Source organism: Macaca nemestrina, chromosome 4 (assembly GCF_043159975.1).
Source record: "Macaca nemestrina isolate mMacNem1 chromosome 4, mMacNem.hap1, whole genome shotgun sequence".
NCBI lineage: Eukaryota > Metazoa > Chordata > Mammalia > Primates > Cercopithecidae > Macaca > Macaca nemestrina.
This window is the reverse complement of record NC_092128.1, coordinates 158,424,971-158,450,925: the sequence shown is the minus strand read 5'-3', so window position 1 is coordinate 158,450,925 and position 25,955 is coordinate 158,424,971. Positions and strand designations below refer to the sequence as shown.

General features: G+C 38.8%; 1 long non-coding RNA gene and 1 other non-coding gene across 2 annotated transcripts; both read right to left on the bottom strand.

Annotated features, from left to right (window-relative positions):
- Positions 1-607: 607 nt before the first annotated feature.
- On the bottom strand, positions 608-25,955 carry LOC105483465 (uncharacterized). The gene is made up of 3 exons (XR_988305.3): positions 25,774-25,955; positions 3,816-3,963; positions 608-742 (listed from the first exon to the last, which is right to left on the bottom strand). It is a non-coding gene; the product is annotated as an uncharacterized lncRNA (long non-coding RNA).
- LOC112427004 (small nucleolar RNA U13) lies at positions 25,287-25,390 on the bottom strand. Its single transcript, XR_003018428.1, has one exon. It is a non-coding gene; the product is annotated as a small nucleolar RNA U13 (small nucleolar RNA).

The following is a 25,955-nucleotide window of genomic DNA, read 5'->3' as shown; positions in this document are numbered from 1 at the left end:
CAAATAAGCAAAGGATTGCCAGAAATCTTTATGCTGGGAAGTACGTTTCTCCTTAACTAATCATTACGTAAATGAATATAGACATTTTCCATCTACTTCATTCATTCGAATATGTGTCAGTCACTGCTAGGCTCTGGAAAAATAAAGTTTATTTTCCCAAGACTTAATATAAATGAAATAGGATATATGTAGCAAACAACCTTACAAAAATATCACTGCCTAGATGATACATAATTCTAATATCCCAGTTGCCAAATTAAGCAAACAATTAACTACCATGCATGGAATACTTGACTATATATGGAATTGCAAGGAAAACCTAACATTAAGAAAGCAATCTCTAGCCACAAAAATATCTCGAGTTCCAGGAGCTAATCTGGGAACGGAGGTGAGAGTGCAGCAGTGTGGGGAAAGAAGTTATCAATGCATATTGTCACAAATAGAATACACTTGAAAATCCTGGTATAATTTTTAATCCAATGACAAGGAAAGCAAGCTTGGTAAATGCTAATTGAAATAGTATGTGGTGTTATTTAATAATCACGGATTATAGTAGCTCTTAAGGCTTTGTAACAGTTATGTACACTTTACATCCATCTTTGATCTGCAGCTCGAATGTCTTGAACCACCTGTTGTCATCTTTTCCTTGAATCTTCATATGTGTTGACTCATTTGATATTTAACAAATTGCAAATCTTATTATATTAATATCCTACATCTTTTCCAGAGGAATTGAAAAGTCCTGAAACGGTTGGAAACAGAAATTTAGGAATACTGTCACATCTCTAATCCCATGTATCAATTTTTTTATAACTCTGAAACCCAAGGAGGGTGACCTCTTAGAGAGAGCTTATTAGAACCCATTTTTCTTCCTTTATAAACCAAGTTTCTTCTTCTTGTTAGTATATAGTTATATACTAACTTCATGTTTCTCTATATTAGGGTATTGGTTTTTTTTTTTTTTAGAAATCAGGCTCATACATTTGAATTTAAGAAAATTAAATTTAACATAAAAATCTAGTAATCTAGTACCATGGGGGGAAAAATATTGCCAGATACTAAAGTTTAATTTCAAGAATTTGGCAATACAATGTTTCTCTGAGTTAAATGTTTTAGTTCCATACAAAAAAAAAAAAAAAGATCTTACAGTAGATAATCATCAAATAGAGCTTTTATAAGGTAGGACTATTTGCCCACTGAGACCATTCATTTTCAGCTTACTTCTGATGCTTTCCTACCTACTCAGCATTTCTTTAAATATTTTTAACTGTTGTATTGAAGAACATTGAGAAGAAAATTTCAAGTTTTCTCATAGGCATTCCTTTTTAGAAGGCTTACAATTGGAATGAATAATTAGAGAAATTTGAGAATTTGAGATAAATTGGCACAGAAAACCCATCACTGGGATTTCCTAACTCATTTTTAAAATTTGCCCCATGACAATTATGTTGTATGAGTCAGCTTTAATATGCATGTTTGTTGGAATTATATATCCTCAAAGTATTATTTAATAACTTCTAAACTGCTGCATTACTGTATGTTGTTGACATTCAGGTAAAAATGTTAAGTGACATATTTCATATAATATGAAATATTTTGTGTGTAACAATGCTGTGGTTTGAATGTATACCCCCAAAAACTGTGTGATGGACGCTTAATCCCCAATGCAACAGTGTGGGGAGGTGGGGCCTAATAAGAGGTGGTTAGGCTATGAGAGCTCTGCCCTCATGAATTAATTAATGGTGCCATCACAAATGTGCAGTCTGCTTATAAAAGGACTAGTTTGGCTCCCTCTTGTCTCTTTCTCTTTTCCTTTCCTTCCCTCTCTCTCTCCCCTCTTCTCTTAGCTCTTCCACCATGCAATGATACAGCAAGAAGGCCTTCACCAATTGCCTGCCCCTCCTTGTTGACCTTCCCTGCTTCCAGAACTGTGAGCCAACAAATTTCTGATCATTATCAATTATCCATTGATAGATATTATGTTGTAGCAGCATAAAATAGACTGAGACAAACCCCAAGACTATTTTTCTGTTTTGGGTCAAATGTTATTTCTAGCAATACTCAGTATTGTATTTTATATGTCAACCAAGAAAATTGGTATTCTTCTGCCTTCGGTTTCTTTAGAAAGGGTTTAAAAATCCATTTCTGGATACCAAAAGTTTACCATGTTGCTGAAACACATTTGTAGGACTTTTCTTTGTTCCCCCCTAGCTGGTGTTGAGCTCCTGGGCTCAAGGGATCCTCCTGCCTCAGCCTCTGAAGTAGCTACCTGGGATTACAGTCATGTCAACAAAGAATTGTTGAATCCCTGCAGCAGATTTAGATAATTTCCATTACAAAAGAGTGGTTTTAAATCTACTACAATGAGGATCTGAATTATTTTCCTCCTTTAGGAGTGTTGGCATTCTGGGATAATTTTATTTCTACCAATAAGAAAACAATAAGCAGGCTGGGCATGGTGGCTCATGTCTGTAATCCCAGCACTTTGGGAGGCCAAGGCGGGAGGATCACCTGAGGTCAGGGGTTCAAGACCAGCCTGGCCAACATGGCAAAACCACGTCTCTACTAAAAAATACAAAAATTAGCCAGATGTGGTGGCAGGCGCCTGTAATCCCAGCTCTCAGAGCCTGAGGCAGGGATAATTGCTTGAAACCAGGAGTCAGAGGTTGCAGTGAGGTGAGATGGGCCATTACACTCTAGCCTGGGTGGCAGAGCAAGGCTCCGTCTAAAAAAAAAGCAAAAATAAATAAATAAATAAGCAATCATTTAAGGAGGAGGTTTCTATGATGTCATAATGGTACTATTCAGCCATCTGGTGTTCATAGATTACAACCTGCAAGAATACTGTCTGCCTAATACATGCACAATAAAATGCTTATTGAATTAAGTGGGCAGCCATGAAGGAGAGAAAACAAATGTACTTGTGCTTTTACGGTGCACATCTAACTCTAACTTCTCATTCCAAGTGGATAGCTTTGTGGTCCTGGCAGCCCAGCCATATTTTTCTATATGACAAAGTGTGTCATTATTAGTTTCCCCAGCCCTCAATAGTGCCTCACATTCTAAGGGTTTCTAGATGTCGCCTCTTTGGTATTGTATGAGTTGTCTGTGCTGCCATAACAAAATAACCACAGATTCGGTTTCTTAAAATACAGAAACGTATTTTTTCACAGCTCTGGAAACTGGGAGTTCAAGATTAAGGTGCCAGCAGGGTTGATTTCTCCTGCAGCCTCTCTATTTGCCTTGCAGGTGGCCACCCTCTCATTGCCTCTTCCCATGGTCCATGTGTGCCCACGGTATCTCTTCATCTTCAGCTGAGGACATAAATCATACTTGATTTCAGCCCCACCCAGATGGTATCATTTTGACTTAATAACCACTTTAAAGACTTTGTCTTCAAATGTAGTTACATTCTGAAGTGCTAGGGGGTAGGATTTCAAAATATGAATTTTAGAGAGACAAAATTCAGCCCGTAACAGTCATATTCAATCTGTTTTACTTAATCCTATGCTTCATACTTTTGTGCCGTCAAATATATTTTTTCATGCCCCAGTCTGTAACTTCGTAGATTGGTGACAGATGCATTAGCATGTTAAAGGATAGTACCTGCACACATTTTCTGCCAGTATTGGCGCTTCCAATTTGAATCGTTTTGGGGGAAAAGAGTTCTGTGCATTGAAAAGCAATCTAGTCTAATGTGCTTTGCAAAGTCTACTTAGAAAGTAAGGACTATGTGGAGAAATAGCTACAATTTATCAACTGAGAGCCTGTGCAAAAGTCTGTATTTCTTTTCTGCATCATTTGCTTTCACTTACCTTGAACAGACCGGAAGTTATACTTGCACACTGAAAATGGCCTGGAGGCCCCAGACCTTTTCTCATCACTTTTTTGTCCATTCACCCATACTCAAAAGACAAAGTCTATCCCTCCACAGTGGTAGGCACACATTTCCCTAAAATTATCCTGTGATATATATGGGCAGAGAAAACCACGTGTCAGAATGTGACTAATGTCAATTTCCAATACCTCTCTCCCGTGTTCAGGGCACATGATCCCTGAAGAACAACTCAGGGACTTCTAGTTCTGTGATCTTGGGCAAGTTACTTAAGCCTTAGTCCCTATTTGCTACACGATTGATTCCTTGAGCGTCTGTTGTTCTGCTGTGAATCACAGAGAGGACTATCCCTGCATGTTTCATGCTCATCAGTCAGATGGATTTGAAACAGATTCGGCTAATAACAGGCAAAGGAAAGGTCCTGGAGGGTAAGAGAAAGGGAGAAGCCAGGCTCTTTCTCTTTCTCCTCTCTCTCCTCTGATGGCATCTCTTTGGGCTCTGTGTGTCTCTTGGATGGCTTCACCTCTTGCCAGAATGCCCTTGCCTGATACCAGGTCTTCCCAGTGAGGTGAGGTAGGTCCCTGAGATTTAGAAACTGTGCATCCTCCCATCCTCCCTCCAAGCTAAGGGTAGTAAAGCCTTCTTGATGTTTGTAAACTCTGGCTTAACTCACTGCCCTTGCTTGACTTTTCAGCTCTTCATTGCCTATATAACAAATTCTTCGGATAAATATTCCTTGTTTTAACCACTGTAGGGGTAAACGGAAACCTTCCCCTTCATCGTTTGAAGATTGGCTGAGATCAACTGACAAAAAATCAAATTAATTTTTTAAAGGCATATGAATTTGTATTACTACACACAGAGGAAAATCACAGCAATTACTTCCCAACCCTATGAGGTCCAGAGAGTTATATACCCTTGCTCTTAGGGAAAAAGGAGTTTGGGGGATAGAAAATGATTTTTAGAGGAAGTCAGTAGACTTAGAGGACATACAATGGCCGGTACAAAGCCCGTTGGGTCCACAGAGAAGACAATGGCTTGTGACATGTGTATGTTCAAGTGTGTTGACAAACTTCAGCCTGTCTTTCTATGATATGAATTCAATTCATGAAAACTCAGAAAAGGGTTCATAGGGTTTTTTTGTTTGTTTGTTTGTTTCTGCTTATGTGGGTCCAGACTTTAGAGAGAGAAGGAAACTTCAGAGAGCAACTTCATTCTGTGCTTTGGAAGACACAGAGAATGAGAGATGGGGGAAAGGAGCGGTCAGAGAGACACTGAGGCTTCTTCTTTAGCTCAGCATGTCAGAGTGCCATATTTTTGGGTGTTGGTTTCTCAGCCCCAACACTACCTAGAGAGTATTCTGTTTTTCTGACACAACCCTTCCTGACCTATTTTCTCTGTGTCGGTTCCATCATCTATAAAATGAAAATCATAATATACAGTTACGTTAATGACTCAATGGTTTAGTACACGTAAAGTTCCTAGAATACTTTAAGGCACAAGGCATTAAATAAATGTTAGCACATTCTTGCTATTTTTTCAGGACTTCCTTGTGACTTGTAAGTTGAGAAATTAAAATCGTTAGATGAGCACCAAGAAAAATTAGTTGGGATTGAACGTTCTAAGTCTAGGAAGAAAAGACAAGAAGCAGGGTTAAGCGAGGTCAGGTCAAAAATCTGCCAGTCTAAGAAGGGGACTATTCCAGTGATATTTCTGTACAATTTAAAATATCAGATCATGTACAAAAGAATTTGTTTAGTAATTCCTAGGCAGCTACTTTAGTTTCAGACTCTTGATACTTAGTTGTATTGTCTCTTGAATAGGGTAGAAAAGACAAAGCTCAGGTGTCGATGTCTTCAATTTTAAAAAACACATACCGGAGATATAGGAAATCAGAAATTTATTTCTAGGCAAACCATGCTATTAGCAAATAGAAAGAAAAAAAAACTTAAATGTTAGGCAGAAATGCTATCATTTTTGGATTCTGCACGATGACATTTAACAGCATGGGTGCTCACTAAGTATAATTGAAATAAATTGTAGTTTGAAATAAGTAATTCATTTGTAATTTGAAATGAACTTTCAATTTGAATTAATTTGAAATGAGTTTATAATGTGAAATAATTTGAAATGAATAGCTACTGTCTAGGCTTTAAGTAAACATTTTCAGTATGTTTAGTATATTTAATATCAGTTTATAAAATGAGATATGACTATGATAATCAGTTTATAAAATGAGATATGAGTAGATTATCATATTCATATGAGGGAAAGTTTACAACTTCTTAGAAACTGGTTAAGTGGTTGTAACCAAAATGCGTTAGCTTATTAGTTTGGTCGGTTTGTCATCAAGAACAACTCATGAAATTTCTTTAATGTGAAGGTTCATTGGATAATTCTGTTCAAATCTACCATAGCTTTCAGGTTCAACTATAATACTATAAATACCATTAAATATATAGGAATGACGACTGAATAAATCCTGTATATATAAAAATAGAATAGCATATTTTAAAATTAGACCCCATGAGTTTTAATTTCAGAACCTTCTCTCTAAGGTTGGTCTTACTGTCAGGTGACTTGAAATGGCTATTCTAGGCCTTCTATTTTGAGGGAGATGTGGGAAAATGTGATACATTTAGGGACAGATACTATATTTTATATACCTGCTATGTGCCAGTACCTGTGCTAGGCACTTTACACTTATCATTTAATTTTTATAATAATCCAATAAAGTTGGAATTATTACAGTCTTTTTACAGAAACAGAAGCTGTGGCTTATAGTTGAAGTAAATAGATTGAGGGCACACAACCCAAACCTGTTAAACCAGTTTGAGCCAAAGTAGGAGTTTTGTGTGGCTTCAAAGCTTTTGCACTTACACCCTCTACACTGTAAACCAGCTGGTGTGTTTTGGATATGGTTTCTTTTGCCCTCACCAAGTCTCATGTTGAAATTTGATCCCCAATATTGAAGGTAGGGCCTGGTGGGAGGTTTTTGGATCGTGAGGGCAGATACCTTGTAAATGGCTTGGTGTCATTCTCTTGGGAGTGAGTGAATCCTCACTCTTAGTTCCCTTAAGAACTGGTTGTTAAAAAGAGCCTGGCACCTCCTTCTTGCTTGCCTCTTGCCATGTGATCTATACACACTGACTCCCCTTCTCCTTCCACCATGATTGGCAACTTCCTGAGGCCCTTACCAGAAGCAGATGCTGGTGCCATGCTTCCTATACAGCCTGCAAAAATGTGAGCCAAATAAAAACCTCTTTTCTTTATGAATTATCCAATCTCAGGTATTCCTTTATAGCAACACAAATGGGCTAAGACAGAAAATTGGTACTGAGCAGAGAGTTGTTGCTATAAAAATACCGGAAAATGTGGAACTGGCTTTAGAACTGGGTAAAAAGCAGATGATGGAAGAGTTTGGAGAGCTCAGAAGAATCCAGGATGATGAGGGAAAGTTTAGAACTTCTTAGAAACTGGTTAAGTGGTTGTAACCAAAATGCTGATAGAGATATGAATAGTGAAGGCTAGGCTAACTAGGCCTCATATGGAAATGTGGAACTTATTGGGAACTGGAGCAAAGGTCACCATTGTTACACAGTAGCCAAGAATTAGGCTGCATTGTGTCCATGCCCTAGGGCTTTGTAGAAGACTGAACTTAAGAATGATAACTTTAAGGAATCTGGCAGAAGAAACTTCTAAGCAAAGCCTTAAAGAAGTGACATGGCTGATTTTAACAGCTTATGATCAGATATGAGAGCAAAGGAATGAACTAAAGTTGGGATTTATGACTGAAAGAGAAGCAGAGCATAACAATTTGGAAAATGCACAGCATGGCTGTGTGATAGAGAAGGAAAGAGAATTTTCAGGAGAGAATTCCAAGATTAATGTGGAGCAATAGCTTGCTAGAGAAATCAGCATGTGTAAAAGAGAGTCAGATGCCAATAGTAAAGACAATGGGGAAAAGGCCCTGAAGGTGTTTCCAAAGCCTTTGAGCCACCCCTCCTATCACAGGCCCAGCAGTTCCAGAGGCCTAGGAGAAAAGAATGGTTTCTGGGGACAGGCCCAGGGTAATGCTACCCTATGCCACCCCAGCATGCTGTTCCTGGCATCCTGGCTGCTACAGCTTCAGTCAAGATTCAAGGGGTCCCAGGTACTGCTTGAGAAGCCATTCTGGAAGGCACAAGCCATAAGCCTTGGTGGCTTCGTGATGGTAAGTTAGCAGGCATGCAAAATGCCAGAATGATGGAGGCTTGGCAGCTAGATTTCAGAGGATGTATTGGAAAGCCTGAATGCCCCAGGCAGAAGTCTGCTGCGGGGGTGGAGCCACTGTAGAGAGCCTTTACTAAGGCAATGCCAAGCAAAAATGTGGGTTGGAACCCCCACAGAGAGCCTGTATGAAGGCAACGCGTAGCGGAGTGTGGAATCAGGGCCTCCACCCTCCAGTCCCAGAATTATACTGTCCCCAGTGGCATACAACCTCATCCTGGAACAGCCTCAGTCACTGGACTCCAACCCATTACAGAAACCACCAAGTCTCCGTCCAAGGCCTTGGGAGCCCACCCCTCACACCAGTGTGCCCAGGATGCGAGACATGACGTTGTGGATTATTTTGGAACTTTAAGATTTAATATTTGTCTTGCTGGGCTCCAGACTTAGCATGGGGCCTGTTACCACTTTCTTTTGGCTGATTTCTCCCTTTTAGAATGGAATGCCTGTACCACCATTGTGTGCTGGAAGTAAATGATGTGTCTCTGATTTTATAAGCTCATAGCTATAAGGAATGTGCCTTGACTGTTAGGTGAGATTTGGACTTTCAAGTTGATGCTGCAACAAGTTAAGACTTCAGGGTTAGGAGGATTATATGTTGCAATGTAAATAAGACATGAGATTTGGGTGCCAGAGGTGAATTACTATGGTTTGGATATGGTTTCTGTGGCCTTCACCAGATCTGTTAAAATTTGATTCCCAGTGTTAAAGATGGAGCCTCGTGGGAGGTGTTTGGGCCATGGCAGCAGATCCCTCATGAATGACTTGGGGCCATTCTCCAGGAAGTGAGTGAGTTGTCAGTCTTAGCTACCAGAAGAGCTGAATGTTAAAAAGAGCCTGGTACCTCCTCCTCTCCCACTTCCTTCCTCTCTCATATGTGACCTGTATATGTCAGCTCCCCTACCCCTTCTGCCATGAGTGGAAGCAGATATTGGCACCATGCTTCTTGTACAGCCTGCAGAACCATTAGCCACTTAACCTTTTTTCTTTATAAATTACCCAGCCTCAGGTATTATTTTATAGCAACACAAATGGACTCAGACAGCAGCCATTTTAAAATTTGGTTGATAGATTCGTGGAGGTAGTCAAAACCTTTTCAGGGGCTTGGCAAGATACAACTACTTCCAACCATATATCTGTGCGAGGCTAGATGTTTCTCATATACTTCAACTCAAACAACATACGGTATCGGACTGACAGTGAAGGCACATTAGATGATTTCATTGTCTTCTGTTAAACCAGACCTTAGTTTAACAGGTGTTTTAGATGCAAAGATCAAAAACAACACTGTCATAGTTCTCGCTATTTTTGTTTTGGAAAATATGGTTATTTTAAAAGCATTATTATTTATATTAAAATATAATAGATATCTTGTTATTTTTAATGAAATAATAAATACATCTTTAAAAATTCAATAAATAATAGTAGATATAACCTACAGACATGAAATCTCATTGTGGTACTCAATAAATTTTAAGAGAGTAAAACAGTCATCGGACCAAAAATGTTGAGATCCACTGCTGTAGACTTCTACCATCATTGGGCATTTTGCAAGAACTAGAAATAAAACTGATCTGACAGCTCTTTATGTCTCTCAGGTCTCATTTATCATTATAGTGAACCTTCAAGAAATTGGAGTAGAAATAAATTGGATCAAAATTTCATCTTTATCCAAGTACCATTCAAAAGCTAGTTGAGCTCTAGGTTAGAAACAATTATGTAACTATATAGAAAATAGAATTCTAGAAATATGTGCATGAAGAAATAAAGCAAAGAATGTTGTTTTACTTTTTAATGTTGGAAGGATCAAAGATAAATTATTTGCAGGCACTCTGAAATGGTAAAGGACAATTCAAATGTAGGACATTGCTATGAGTTGTTATAGTATTTTGGAAATAATGAAATTGTGAAAATTAGGAATTGGCTCCAATAGATAACCATGGTGCTTGCTTTTTAATAAATACAATTTTATTGCACTAATATACTATAGTTGTCTTAGTCTGCTTATGTTGCTATAAAGGAATAACTGAGGCTGGATAATTTAGAAATGAAAGTGGTTTATTTGGCTCATGATTCTGCAGGCTGTGCAAGAACCTTAATACCAGCATCTGCTTCTAGTGAGGGCTTCAGCCTGCTTCCACTAATGATGAAAGGAGAAAGGGAGCCAAGTATGGAGAAGTCACATGGTGGGGGAAGAAAACAAGGAGAGAGGGGAGAGGGTGCCACACTTCTCTTAAAACCAGTTTTCAGGGGGACTAATAGAGGAGGCACTTACTCATTACCATGAGGATCGCATCCATACATACATGAAGGATCCACCCCTATGACCCAAACACTTCCCACTAGGCCTTATCTCCAACATTGGGGATCAAAATTTCAACATGGGGTTTGAAGGGTCAAATATTCAAAACAGAGCAATAACTGTAGCACACATTAGATTGGTGCAAAAGTAATTGCGGTTTTTGCCATTAAAGGGAATGGCCATTATTTTTGCCCTGACCTATTATACTAACTTACTATAACTAATATAATAACTTTATTTAGTGCTTTACCATATGCAAAGCACTTCAAAATACAGGGTGTCTCATTTGACTCTCACTAACCATGCTATGGGACAAGGCAGGGCATACTCTCCATTCTCCAAATGCAGAAACTTAGCCTTAGAGTGGTTGAGTCATTTGCCAATATTACACAGCACGTATTTGGTTGTGTTAAAACTTATATCTATCATAATGCCTCAGTAAATATTTATTGAATAATGAAAAAAGAACCCAGGTCTTTTGACTCCTAGTCCAGTGTCTTATCTCTAGCATATGCTGCCTTAAATGATAATAATGGATTTTGCAACAGTGTCTCACTCGCCATCCTTATTTGAAGTGAATTGGAAAAGGCACTCCATGGTATTATTTATTTATAAATATCGCTGTCTCCTGCAGGTCTTTGTCAGGAGAGTAAAAATAGATGAGCATGACATGCATTCTTATATTAAAGACTTGCATTCAATCTTTAAATGTATTTATTTTTCCATTTTTAAAGAGTAAGTGATGTAGCGCCCTTTTTCAAATGGCATGTTAGCATTAACTTTTTAAAATAAAATAGCATGAGGCCAGGTGCGGTGGCTCACGCCTGTGATCTCAGCACTTTGGGAGGCTGAGGCAGGCAGATCACGAGGTCAGGAGATCGAGACCATCCTGGCTAACACGGTGAAATCCCGTCTCTACTAAAAACACAAAAAAATTAGTCAGGTGTGGTGCCATGCGCCTGTAGTCCCAGCTACTCGGGAGGCTGAGGCAGGAGAATTGCTTGAACCCGGGAGGCAGAGGTCTCAGTGAGCTGAGATCACACCACTGCACTCCAGCCTGGGCAACAGAGTGAGACTCTGTCTCAAAAATTAATACATAAGTAAATAAAATAACACACAAGTTTCGTTGGAATTCCAAAAATATAATAATTTTACCAAGTAAATGGGAATTTTGTTCACATCTTGTATAAGTCAAGCTCACTTAAGATAAACAAATGGTCTCTTCCCATTGGTTCTTTCAATTTTCAGTACCATGGACAAAGACAAAAAACCATTACATTTCTTTCTTTATCTTTTATTTTAGGTTCACAGGGTACATGTGCAGGTTTGTTATATAGGTAAACTCATGTCACAGGGGTTTGTTGTACAGACTATTTTATCACCCAGGTACTAAGCCTAGTCCTCAATAGTTATTTTTTCTTCTCCTCTCCCTCCTTCTAGCTTCCACCCTCAAGTAAGACACCCAGTGTCTGTCATTTCCTTCTTTGTGTCCATGAATTCTAATAATTTAGCTCCCACTTTTAAGTGTGAACATGAGGTGTTTGGTTTTCTGTTCCTGCATTAGTTGGTGGAGGATAATGGCCTCCATTTCCATCCATGTTCCCGCAAAAGACATGATCTTGGTCTTTTATATGGCTGCATAGTATTCCATGGGGTACATGTACCACATTTTCTTTATTTAGTCTGTCATTGATGGACATTTAGATTGATTCCATGTCATTGCTATTGTGGATAGTGCTGCAGTGAACATTCTTTTGCATGTGTCTTTATGGTAGAATAACTTATATTTTCTGTGTATATACCTAATAATGGGATTGCTGGGTTGAATGGTAGTTCTGTTTTCAGCTCGTTGAGGAATTCCCACACTGCTTTCCACAATGGTTGAACTAACTTACACTCCCATTAACAGTGTGTAAGTGTCCCCTTTTCTCCACAGCCTCACCAGCATCTGTTATTTTCTGACTTTCTAATAGCCATTCTGACTGGTGTGAGATGGTGACTCATTGTAGTTAAAAAAACAAACAAACAAAAAACTATTTCTACCCTGAGGAGCCTACAGACTTGTGGGAAATCAGCTAGAGAAACAATGTCATAATGAGGTAATAAGGAAACTAGGACTAGAGAATGTCTAACTTTGCCTAACTAACATAGTCTTTCACACAGTTAATAATTTTCTGAGAGAATCAAGATATAGACAATGAAATATTAATAAAATTATGTTATAAAATTACTGAAATTCAAAGAGAAGAGAAACGGGCCCATTGTAGAAAAATAAGTCATGGTTTCACAGAGAAGGTATTATCTGATAGAATCTTCTGGTAGATAAAGAATGAAGTAGAAGTAATTGTCAGCATAAGCCTCTATTCCCAGCCTGCAGAAGGAAGATGCTAAAAATTTGACCTTACCTTCACCTTTGCTTGCATGTAGCCTACAGAAACGTAGACTAAATGATCATGAGCCAGTTGTGCTATTTTGAATCAACTATGTGCATGTGAGAGTCTCTGCAAAATCAAGCCAGGAAATTGGAGACATTGAGGAAAACCCCTTAAAAATGACAATCATACTTCTTGAACATTGCAGAATCCTCATTCCACTTAAAAAGAATTGTCTACAGATATGCATACATTTTGCTGTCACCTTCTTAGGTAATCATTGCCAAAAGTGACCCTATACTTGGCCATTAAATAATCTCATTCTGATGATCTGGATATATCTGCCTTTATTTCAAGTCTTCCTAGAAACTCATATCTGCTGCATGTTTTCTTTCCACAATACCATCAAAATAAGCCTATTTCTAGAAGGTGCCTGCACTTTCTAGAGGATTTATCAGGGGTCGTGTTTTTGGGTGGGGCAGCCCTTCTCTGAACCCCGTGTTTGGGCAATTGGCCATTATGTGACTCTTAGTGAGAGGTAGGGCTCCACCTACTATCAAAGAAACCCAAAATACCAGATCCTTGTTCTCTTGGATCTGTATGATGAACTCTCACAAAGCCCCCAAGACCCACTGAATCTTTATCTAATGAGGCAAAGAAACACAGAGGGTTATAATTCATTCTGGTGGTTGGAATGGTGGTGAGGGGTGGTAGCATGGCGGTGTGTTGAAGGCTTCATGAGTGGCATCCAGTGTCCAGCCAAGAATGTAGCAACACACTGCATTGGCTGCTAACAGTCATCTCTTTGGCTGGAGGTTTTCTTCCAAACCAATTTCTCCATCCATTTTTTTTTTTATTCTATCAGCTGCCAGGTAGGCTTCCAATGCACTTCTTTCTTAAAGGCAGAATTGATTTTTGTCATTTATAACAATGAAGCCTGACTGGCCTAGTTTTTCCTAAGTAACAGAATGTATCATGCAGTTGTATTTTGTAGTACTTCTAGTTGTATACATTCTATGAGAAATGAATGTTAAGAATGTCTTAATAATTGCCAAATGACAGGTGATAGCACTCCAAAGAAAAATGTATTTATAATTAAACATGAATGAAGACACATTAATTTGAATAGCACACATGAACCTCCAAACCCAAGGAAGTGAACTTTCACCAGGCTATGCAATGCTAAAACTTGCGAGTTACAACCCAAACATGGCTGGTTAACTGATACAAGTTGTTCACCACTTGGGATTAGTTGGAGAAAGGAATAAAATTAGAAGGTGGGAAGGACAGTTTGTTAGCAGAAGAACTGAACATAAAAAGACCCAGGGCATCACAAAAAGGGATCCATCCATTAATTTATTCATTCAAAGAGCATTTTGGGAATGTGTACCTACTAAGTGAAGGGAGACACAAACAGAACCGAGAAGAGTCAGCTCAAACTGTGTACAATATAGGTTGGCCATGAGGCTGGAAAGGTCTGAATTGCAGCACTGTGTCCAAAAGAAAATAGTGGGACACCATATCTTCACGGATGCTCTGCAAAACCTGTGCTTGCTGGAGACACAATGATGGAAGAGAAGTCTAGGAAGCATTGGGTTGCCCTACGTCTGTCATCCTAGAGATAGAGAATCTGTCTGCAATGTAATGTGACTTCTGTATCTGATAACTGCATATCCCCAAGGATTTCAGTTTTAGCTTTGGATTTTACTCTGTCTTTTAGGTACCTAGAGTGTAATTAATCCATTATTATGCCCTTCAAAAAATGAGTGTTGGTGTGAATATCATATTGTTGACACTTACTGACATTTGGCCTGGAACAATCCAAAGTGAACAGTTTTAAGGATCTCATAATCCTATTATGTTGAAATTTATTTCCAAAACTTTTTCTCACCATAATGTAAGGTAATAGGAGAATCATAGTTATACCTCTGCACTACCCTTGTCAACAGGAGCATAAGATAAGCACCATGTGCTTGTCTAGTTGAGGGGATAAAATTTATACCCTCATGTGGATCTCTCTTAAAAGAAGGCAGTAAATGCCAAATGGGAGTTATAGCTCCTACAAATACAAGTGCCTCAGCCGGATCTGAATCAGTAGAACTAGGTCCCTGGCATCTGTGTAGATTTTTTAAATAGATAATATATGCATAAAGAGATAAATTTCAAAATTTCAAAAGGATATACAGATGACAATATTTCTTTCATCCAATTCGCTTGTTTTCTTCTCCACCACGAATTATTCTTACAAGTTTCTTTTCTATCCTTGGAGACATTTTATGTACATATACAAGCCTATAGAAATCAGAGGGGGATAAAAGCATCGAATACCCTCTACTCTTTACTATGCTGTATTTTCACTTAATAGCATATTTTGGGGATTATTCCATGACCTTAAAACACTCTCAAAGTGTTTCAAGAAATTGAAGACACTGGAAAAATCTTCCACATGTATTAGACTCTTCCAATATTCTTTTCTTTTTCTTTTTTTTTTTTTTTTTTGAGATGGAGTTTTGCTCTTGTTGCCCAGGCTGGAGTGCAATGGCGCAATCTCGGCTCACTGCAACCTCCACCTCCCAGGTTCAAGCCATTCTCCTGCCTCACCCTCCCTAGTAGCTGGGATTACAGGCATGTGTCACCACACCTGGCTAATTTTGTATTTTTAGTAGAGACGGGGTTTCTCCATGTTGGTCAGGCTGGTCTCGAACTCCTGACCTCAGGTGATCTGCCCTCCTTGGCCTCTCAGAGTGCTGGGATTACAGGTGTGAGCCACCGCGCCCAGCCAGACTCTTCCAATATTCTTTAGGGGTAGCTCCATGCTGGATCCAGACTGCTTTAAAAAGATTCCATCGAATCTAAATTCTTTTTATCTTTACCTACCAACCCAAATTTACCTGCCATTCTAAGTTACATTTCTTTTGGTCATTTAAACTACAGAGTTCTTATGAGAGTGCTTAGTACATTAAGACATTTTTTTCTAATCAACAAATCTTAAGGGCCTAGAAAAAGACAATCCTTCATAAAACTTTAGCCTCCTAATTGCTTCCACTTTTGATACTTGTCACGTATACAGTTAAAAGAATAGTAAAGGGATTTGTTTGCAAATATTTATACTCTAAAGATTCTAACCCACATACTACTTTTATTATTATTATTATTATACTTTAAGTTCTAGGGTGCATGTGCACAATGTGCAGGTTTGTTACATATGTATACATGTGCCATGTTGGTGTGCTGCACCCATTAACTCATCATTTACATTAGGTATATCTCCTAATGTTATTCCTCCCCTCTCCCTGCTCCCCACAATAGGCCCTGGTGTGTGATGTTCCCCTTCCTGTGTCCAGGTAATCCCATTGTTCAATTCCCACCTATGAGTGAGAGCATGTGGTGTTTGGTTTTCTGTTCTTGTGATAGTTTGCTGAGAATGATGGTTTCCAGCTGCATCCATGTCCCTACAAAGGACACAAACTCATCCTTTTTTATGGCTGCATAGTATTCCATGGTGTATATGTGCCACATTTTCTTAATCCATTCTGTCACTGATGGACATTTGGGTTGATTCCAAGTCTTTGCTACTGTGGATAGTGCCACAATAAACATACATGTGCATGTGTCTTTATAGCAGCATGATTTATAATCCTTTGTGTATATACCCAGTAATGGGATGGCTGGGTCAAATGGTATTTCTAGTTCTAGATCCTGGAGGAATCGCCACACTGATTTCCACAATGGTTGAACTAGTTTACAGTCCCACCAACAGTGTAAAAGTGTTCCTATTTCTCCACATCCTCTCCAGCACCTGTTGTTTCCTGGTTTTTTAATGATTGCCATTCTAACTGGTGTGAGATGGTATCTCATTGTGGTTTTGATTTGTATTTCTCTAATGGCCAGTGATGATGAACATTTTTTCATGTGTCTGTTGGCTGTATAAATGTCTTCTTTAGAGAAGTGTCTGTTCATATCCTTTGCCCACTTTTTGATGGGGTTGTTTGTTTTTTTCTTGTAAATTTGTTTGAGTTCCTTGTAGGTTCTGGATATTAGCCCTTTGTCAGATGAGTAGATTGCAAAAATTTTCTCCCATTCTGTAGGTTGCCTGTTCACTCTGATGGTAGTTTCTTTTGCTGTGCAGAAGCTCTTTCGTTTAATTAGGTGCCATTTGTCAATTTTGGCTTTTGTTACCATTGCTTTTGGTGTTTTAGACATGAAGTCCTTGCCCATGCTATGTCCTGAATGGTATTACCTAGGTTTTCTTCTAGGGTTTTTATGGTTTTAGGTCTAACATTTAAGTCTCTAATCCATCTTGAATTAATTTTCGTATGAGGAGTAAGGAAAGGATCCAGTTTCAGCTTTCTACTTATGGCTAGTCAATTTTGCCAGCACCATTTATTAAATAGGGAATCATTTCCCCATTTCTTGTTTTTGTCAGGTTTGTCAAAGATCAGATGGCTGTAGATGTGTGGTATTATTTCTGAGGGCTCTGTTCTGTTCCATTGGTCTATATCTCTGTTTTGGTTCCAGTACCATGCTGTTTTGGTTACTGTAGCCTTGTAGTATAGTTTGAAGTCAGGTAGTGTGATGTCTCCAGCTTTGTTCTTTTGGCTTAGGATTGTCTTGGCAATGCAGGCTCTTTTTTGGTTCCATATGAACTTTAAAGCAGTTTTTTTTTCCAATTCTGTGAAGAAAGTCATTGGTTGCTTAATGGGGATGGCATTGAATCTATAAATTACCTTGGGCAGTACGGCCATTTTCACAATATTGATTCTTTCTATCCATGAGCATGGTATAATCTTCCATTTGTTTGTGTCCTCTTTTATTTCACTGAGCAGTGGTTTGTAGTTCTCCTTGAAGAGGTCCTTTACATCCCTTGTAAGTTGGATTCCTAGGTATTTTATTCTCTTTGAAGCTATTGTGACTGGGAGTTCATTCATGATTTGGCTGTCTGTTTGTCTGTTACTGGTGTATAAGAATGCTCGTGATTTTTGCACATTGATTTCGTATCCTGAGACTTTGCTGAAGTTGCTTATCAGCTTAAGGAGATTTTGGGCTGAGACAATGCGATTTTCTAAATATACAATCATGTCATCTGCAAACAGGGACAATTTGACTTCTTCTTTTCCTAACTGAATACCTTGATTTCTTTCTCTTGCCTGATTGCCCCAGAACTTCCAACACTATGTTGAATAAGAGTGGTGAGAGAGGGCATCCCTGTCTTGTGCCAGTTTTCAAAGGGAATGCTTTCAGTTTTTGCCCATTCAGTATGATATTGGCTGTGGGTTTGTCATAGGGGGCTTTTATTATTTTGAGATACATTCCATCAATGCTGAATTTATTGAGAGTTTTTAGTATGAAGGGTTGTTGAATTTTGTCAAAGGCTTTTTCTGCATCTATTGAGATAATCATGTGGTTTTTGTCTTTGGTTCTGTTTATATGCTGGATTATGTTTATTGATTTGCGAAAGTTGAACCAGCCTTGCATCCCAGGGATGAAGCCCACTTGATCATGGTGAATAAGCTTTTTGATGTGCTGCTGGATTCGGTTTGCCAGTATTTTACTGAGGATTTTTGCATCGATGTTCATCAGGGATATTGGTCTAAAATTCTCTTTTTTTGTTGTGTCGCTGCCAGGCTTTGGTATCAGGATGATGTTGGCCTCATAAAATGAGTTAGGGAGGATTTCCTCTTTTTCTATTGATTGGAGTAGTTTCAGAAGGAATGGTACCAGCTCCTCCTTGTACCTCTGGTAGAATTCAGCTGTGAATCCATCTGGTCCTGGACTTTTTTTGGTTGGTAGGCTATTAATTATTGCCTCAATATCAGAGCCTACTATTGGTTTATTCAGGGATTCAACTTCTTCCTGATTTAGTCTTGGGAGAGTGTAAGTGTCCAGGAAATTATCCATTTCTTCTAGGTTTTCTAGTTTATTTGCACAGAAGTGTTTATAGTATTCTTTGATGGTAGTTTGTATTTCTGTGGTGTCGGTGATGATATCCCCTTTATCATTTTTTATTGCATCTATTTTATTCTTCTTTCTTTTCTTCTTTATTAGTCTTGTTAGTTAACCCATATACTTCTTAAGGACAGGTCTTAATCATTGCCTAGATAAGCAAAAGAAAAAGCATATTTATATACCAACGGCTGTGAGCCTGCATTTGGAAAAAAAGGTTACTTTCCTTTTGAAAATTTAATTTTGTTCAAGAGCACACAGTTGAAAGTTTACCAGTCATTAAATGCTTCAACGAGTTTAATTGCCTATTCAGCTTGGAGGAAGGTTAATTTGGAAATCACATTGATTGAAAATGATTACACACACACACACACACACACACACACACACCCCCCAAAAGCCTCATAACTGAGCATCACCAACTTATGGTTATAAACCTGGGAAGAACAAACTAGTTTCCATTTTACTTCAGTTAGAATTTACCCAGCACAAGTACTTTATTGTTTAAATATTAATTACTGTGCTTAAATATTAAATAGAAGTCTCTCTGATTCTAGACATGCACTAAAACAAATTGAAATTGGTTTCTGAGTTGCAATATTACTATTCTCTTTGGAAGCAAGCGAGAAAGGAAACTTAATGACAAAAAAAGTTACACTTAAGGATGTCCTCGAAGCCAGAAATAAACTATACACACTTGACATACACTTGATTCTGATACCTAAAAGTCTAGGGAATGGTATATAATTTGATTTATGAACTCAACTAAGTACAAACTTAGCAGTAACGCTTCTCATTTTTTTACTAAATGGTTGGGAAATACAAGTGAAACATACATAGGAAATATTATCTTCTCTTTTTGGAGATGAAAACATTTTTTAGATTTTTTGGGTTTTGTTCTCTTCTGACATCAAGTTTGCATTTCAAACAGTACATTCATTGGATTTCCAAAGTTTAGTAATTACCTTTCATATTTTGGATCAAATAACATACTAATAGTTGCTAATTTGTCCACATCTTTTTTTTATTAATTCTATTCTAATTTTAATAAACACTTTTTCTCTTTTCTCTGTATCTAAAATGTATATTCAGCCAGTGCCCCACATTTAATCATAAAATGAGTCATAGAATGAATATGAATAAATCACAGGGCTAGAAATAGAATTCTCCTATTTCAGTACAATTCAAGAAGAACTTCAACCATTTTGAAGTTTTATTTCAGGTCTAGCTAATTTCACAGTATAAGTGGTCTGGTCTGCATTTATTTATTGCCCTAACCCTCAAAGTATGCTCATTTTTAAAGATAGTGATGATTTTTCACAATATCCTTGTGCTGTGAGGCATTCCATTTTATCGACATACATACAAACATAAATTTATATTCTACTTTTTAGCATTGGAACTAATTTAGAAATCTTTCTTATTGCCTATGAAAATTTCCAAGGCATGCCAACTATATTTTTTAAGTTTACATTGATTTCCGTTGCACGGGTGGAAATGTTTTGATGCCACATTAGAAATGATGACTAATGGCTGGGCGCAATGGCTCACACCATAATCCCAGCACTTTGGGAGGATGAGGTGGGTGGATCACCTGTGGTCCTTGAACTCCTGTTCAAGACCAGCCTGCCCAACATGGCAAACCCCAACTCTCCTAAAAATACAAAAAATTAGCTGGGCATGGTGGCAGGTGCCTGTAGTCCCAGCTACCGGGGAGGCTGAGGCAGGAGAATCGCTTGAACCCGGGAGGCAGAGGTTGCAGTGAGCTGAGATCACACCACTGCACTCCAGCCTGGGTGACAGAATGAGACACTGTCTCGAAAAAAAAAAAAAAGAGAGAGAAAAAGAAATGATGACTAATGACACTTCTAGATCTCAATTACCAGCTAAATATCATGTGTTATATGTACAACAATATTGTAGACACTCTGAAAGTGGGGAAATAAGCTTATTTCCTTCAGACGCAGAAACTGTAAATGAAATTCTTTTTTTTTTTTTTTTTTTTGCGACAAGGTCTCACTGTTGCCCAGACTGGAATGCAGTGATGCAATCATAGACCAGAGGGCCGTGGTGCGATCATAGACTACAGTGTAGTGGTGTAATCATAGCTCAGTGCATCTACAACCTCCTAGGTTCAAGTGATCCTCGTGCCTCAGCCTCTCAGGTACTGAGACGACAGGTATGCGTGACCATGCCCAGCTAATTTTTTATTTCTTGTAGAGACAGGGTCTCTCCTTGTTGCCCAGGCTGGTCTCAAACTTCTGGGCTCAAGCAATTCTCCTACTTCAGTCTCCCAAAATGCTGCAATTACAGGCATGAGCCACTGTGCTTGGCTAGAGTTCTTCTTAATTAGGAACAGTTCTGTTATTCAATAGAGCAGAGATATTTAGGAATGAAAATGTTAAAAAATTAAGATTCATCTCAGACTTTATGGAGTAGTTGAAAATTGCATCTTTTTTTCTTTTTCTTTTTTTTGGAGACAAAGTCTGGCTCTGTTGCCCAAAGCTGGAATGCAAATGCATGATCATAGTTCACTACAACCTCCAATTCCTGAGTTCAAGTAATCCTCCCACCTCGGCCTCCTGAATACTTGAGACTACAAGTGCCCACCACCATGTGTGGCTAATTTTTTGTTTTTATTTTTGTACAGACAGGTTTTCACTATGTTGCCCAGGCTGATCTCGAACTCCTGGCTTCATATGATCCTCCCACCTTGTTCTCCCAAAGCCCTGGTATTACAAGCATGAGCCACTGTGCCTGGCCAAAAATCACATCTTTATCCCTAATTATTGTAAGACACAATTGTCACTAGTTACGACTAAACTATTAATGCCACAGGCTTACCCAAGACACTTTAAAGATAGAATACAATAATTTTTTTAAAAAACCCATGACATACTAACTCTTCTCAAACAGAATATGCCTTAATACAGATTACACATCTACACGATTTTTCTTTTCTTTTTTTTTTTTTTTTTGAGACAGAGTCTCGTTCTGTCGCCCAGGCTGGAGTGCAGTGGCCTGATCTCCGCTCACTGCAAGCTCCGCCTCCCAGGTTCCTGCCATTCTCCTGCCTCAGTCTCCTGAGTAGCTGGGACTACAGGCGCCAGCCACCATGCCCGGCTAATTTTTTTGTATTTTTAGTGGAGACGGGGTTTCACCGTGTTCACCAGGATGGTCTCGATATCTGACCCCGTGATCTGCCCGCCTTGGCCTCCCAAAGTGCTGGGATTACAGGCGTGAGGATTTTTCTTTTATTACAGCTTTTTGACATTTTAGTTTGAAAATAACTATTCAAATGACTATCCTTTCAAAGATTCAAAGTATATTTACTTTCATCAGGCACTAGCTTCAGTTCTTGAGTAAATGAATAGTACATTAAAAAAAAAAAGACTAGGTATTATTAATAAAACAGTCCTTGCTGTGTAAAAGCACATTGCTTGCTAAAGATAAAACACACATGAATCCTATTGATACAAGTGAGATTAGTATATGCAGGGTAACAAACACAGATGTGATCAATTTCAGTGGAGACTGATAAAATCTTTATAGCCACAACAACACAAGTTGTTACAAGTTACTCAAACTGCGGAAGTGAGTGCTCCCAAGGCCAATGAAGAGAACAGCACAAGCAAAGGCACAGAAGCTTGAAGCACCATGTGCCTTAAGGGAACCTTAAGAGTGCTGGTAGGGATCGCCAGGGAATGGTGGGAGTAAGGAAAGAGGAGAGGGAGCAAAGACTAGGAAGGCTGGAAGAGGCCAGATGACCTGGAACCTTGAACCATGCAAAGGCTGAGCTCATAAGACTTTATGTTGTCTACTATTTGCTTTCAATATTTTGAAAATTATTTTTAAAATTGGAACTCCCTTTTCTAAGAAACACCATGTGAATCCAATATTTAAAAATATATATGAGCTCTGTTTGATTTTTTTCTGATTAGTGATGTTGAGCAGCACTTTTTCATACACTCATTGACCACTTATGTATCTTCTCTAGAGAAACGTCTATATTCAGATCTGCCTATTTTAAAATTGAATTATGTGGAGTCCTTTTTTCCTATTGACTTGTTTGAGTTTCTCATATATTCTGGTTATTTATCTCTCACCAATTAAATTCTCACCAGAGTTAAAATGGTTTTTACCAGGGACATGCAAATGAAAACCACAATGAGGTATCATTTTACCCTAGTTAGAATGACTGTTATTACAAAGAAAAAAAAAGAAAGATACTGTGGAGACAGGAGAATGCTCATACATTGTTTGTTGGAACATAAATTAGTGCAATCACTATGGAAAAGAGCATGAAAGAGCATGGAGATTCCTCAAAAAAGTACAATTTGAAGTACCATATGATCCAGCAATTCCACTGCAGCGCATATATCCAAAAGAAAGGAAATCAATTTATCAAACAGTTATCTACACTCCCATGTTTATTCCAGCGTTATTCACATTAGCCAAGATATGGAATCAACCTATGTGCCCATCAACAAATGAATGGATAAAGAAAATGTGGTACATACACACAATAAAATATTATTGAGCCATAAAAAGAATGGAAATCCTGTCGTTTGCAACAACATGGATGGAATTGGAGGGCATTACAGTAAGTGAAATAAGTCAGGCACAGAAAGACAAATATCACAGGTTCTCACTTACATGTGGGGCTAAAATAAATTGATCTTATGGAAGTAGAGAGTAAAATGACACTCAGAAAGGTAGTGGGAAGGGGAGATAAAGAGAGACTGGTTAATAGGAACAAAAATACAGTTAGATAGTAGAAATACAATCTAGCATTCAGCAGCACAGCGGGGAGACTGTGGTTAACATTAATTCTTTGCATATTTTAAAATAACTACAGGAGTAGATATGGAATATTCCCAGCACAAAGACAAGATCAATGATTGAGGTGGTGGATCTCTCAATTACTCCAGTTTGATCATTACACATTATATGTGTGTATCAAAATATGACATATGGCAAGGCATGGTGGCTCATGCCTGTAATCCCAGCACTTTGGGAGGCCGAGGCGGGTGGATCATGAGGTCAGGAGATTGAGACCATCCTGGCTAACAAGGTGAAACCTCATCTCTACTAAAAAAAAAAAATACAAAAAGTTAGTGTGGTGGTGGGCACCTGTGGTCCCAGCTACTTGGGAGGCTGAGGCAGGAGAACGGCGTGAACCCAGGAGGCGGAGCTTGCAGTGAGCCAAGATTGTGCCACTGCACTCCAAGCCTGGGCGACAGAGCAAGACACTGTCTCAGAAAAATAAATAAATAAATAAATAAATAAATAAATAAATAAATAAATAAGACATGTATCTCATAAATATGTGCAACTTAAAGACCTGTTTCAAATGCTTATCACATAAATAAATACATGCACTCATGCAAAGAGTAGGCACCTTGCTTTTTGAATGTTGAGAATAGCATGTTCATTCAGCCCTTAGCCACCAGAATAAAAGCTTTTATTCTTAGTTCTATAGATAATATGAAGTACTGGCACCAGAGGAGAATGTAGCATGATGAGGAAACTTATTAACAATGCATATCCCTATCCCCGCCTAGAAGAGACCTGCTTTTGTTTACAGGATCCTGAGAATGAGGTTGGGTGGGTGTGATGGACAGTGAAACCCGCTAGGAGATTCATTACTGTTTTGAACTCTACAGTTTATGCTTTGCTTACATTATTTAAGCTTAGCATTAAAGTTGATGCTGGTAACAGTATTGCAGTTTGTTAGATACTGCGTGGAAAAGGAAAGGAAGAAAGAAAGAAAAAGGAAGAAAAGCTATTGAGATTGGGAAGAAGATGTTTGGGAAAGAAAAACATTAAGAATCCTTATGTCTAATGAGGATTTTGCCTAAATTTATGCTGTGTGGTGTGTGATATGGCATCTTCTTTTTCTCTCTGCAAAATGTTCAGTAAACCATCTATTTCTTATCACTACTTGATGGAGTTTTGCATGTTTTATGGGAGACTTCTCCAAGTGCTGGAAACAACTTTCATGTGAGTGAGGAGCCAAGTTGGAGGCTCGTCCAGAACCCTCCACAAGTGAGTCTCATAAGGATGAGTGGTTTACAGCTTATCCTGAAACCCACCTCTCTCCCACATTAACCTACTACGTAGACTACAAGTCAAAGCTGGTTTCATCCCTCCTCTAGCCTGTCTGGCTACTGGTGTTAGACTAATATCAAGTGTTTGAGCCAGGGATGGTGGTGTGTGCCTGTAGTCCCAGCTACTCAGGAGGCTGTGGCCAAAGGATCACTTGAGGCTAGGGGTCCAAGGCTGCAGGGAGCTATCATCACATCTGTGAATAGACACTCCATTGCAGCCTGGGTAACACAGTGACTCTCTGTCTCCCCTCTGCTCCGTGTGTGTGTGTGTGTGTGTGTGTGTGTTTGGATAGCCATCACTGACCAGAAGTCATTTTGAACATCGGTACACTAGTTCCTCTTCAGGACCTGTAAAATTGACCTACACCAAGAATAATAACTCCTAGAGCTATAGGCTCTTATTTCTTTTAACCAGAAAATTTCTAGATGCTTAATGTGTTAATGGATTAATGAGGTCCCAGCAGAGTCATGTGCTGATGTCCTAAGAAGGTCTGAGGCCAGCACATTTCACATATTTGTGTGAACACCCAATCATCATGCTCATGAACTACAAAAGGATATGGGGCAAAGTTTCTTTCTTTTTTTTTTTTTTTTGAGACAGAGTCTCACCCTGTCACCCAGGCTAGAGTGCAATAGTGCGATCTCAGTTCACTGCAAGCTCCACCTCCCGGATTCAAGCGATTCTCTTGCCTCAGCCTCCCGAGTAGTTGGGATTACAGGTGCCCACCACCAGGCCTGGCTAGTTTTTGTATTTTTAGTGGATATGGAGTTTTGCCATGTTGGTCAGGCTGGTCTCAAACACCTGACCTCAGGTGATCCACCCGCCTCAGCCTCCCAAAGTGCTGGGATTACAAGCATGAGCCACCGTGCCTGGCAGGGTCAAGGTTATAAGGCTTGTTACTTTTGTGTTTGACAGGTAAATAAAAAGGAGAGCCAACTCACATGTCTGAAGAAGAAAGAACAAGTCAACTATTGTTATGTCGCATTGACATAGTGGTTAAGAATCCAGATTTGGAAAAGCTTTTCAAGCAGGAAGGAATGCACACATCACCTGGAAATCTTGTAAAAACTTACATAATGATTAATTCTAGGGTAGAAGCACAGGGCCTGTAATTCTAATATCA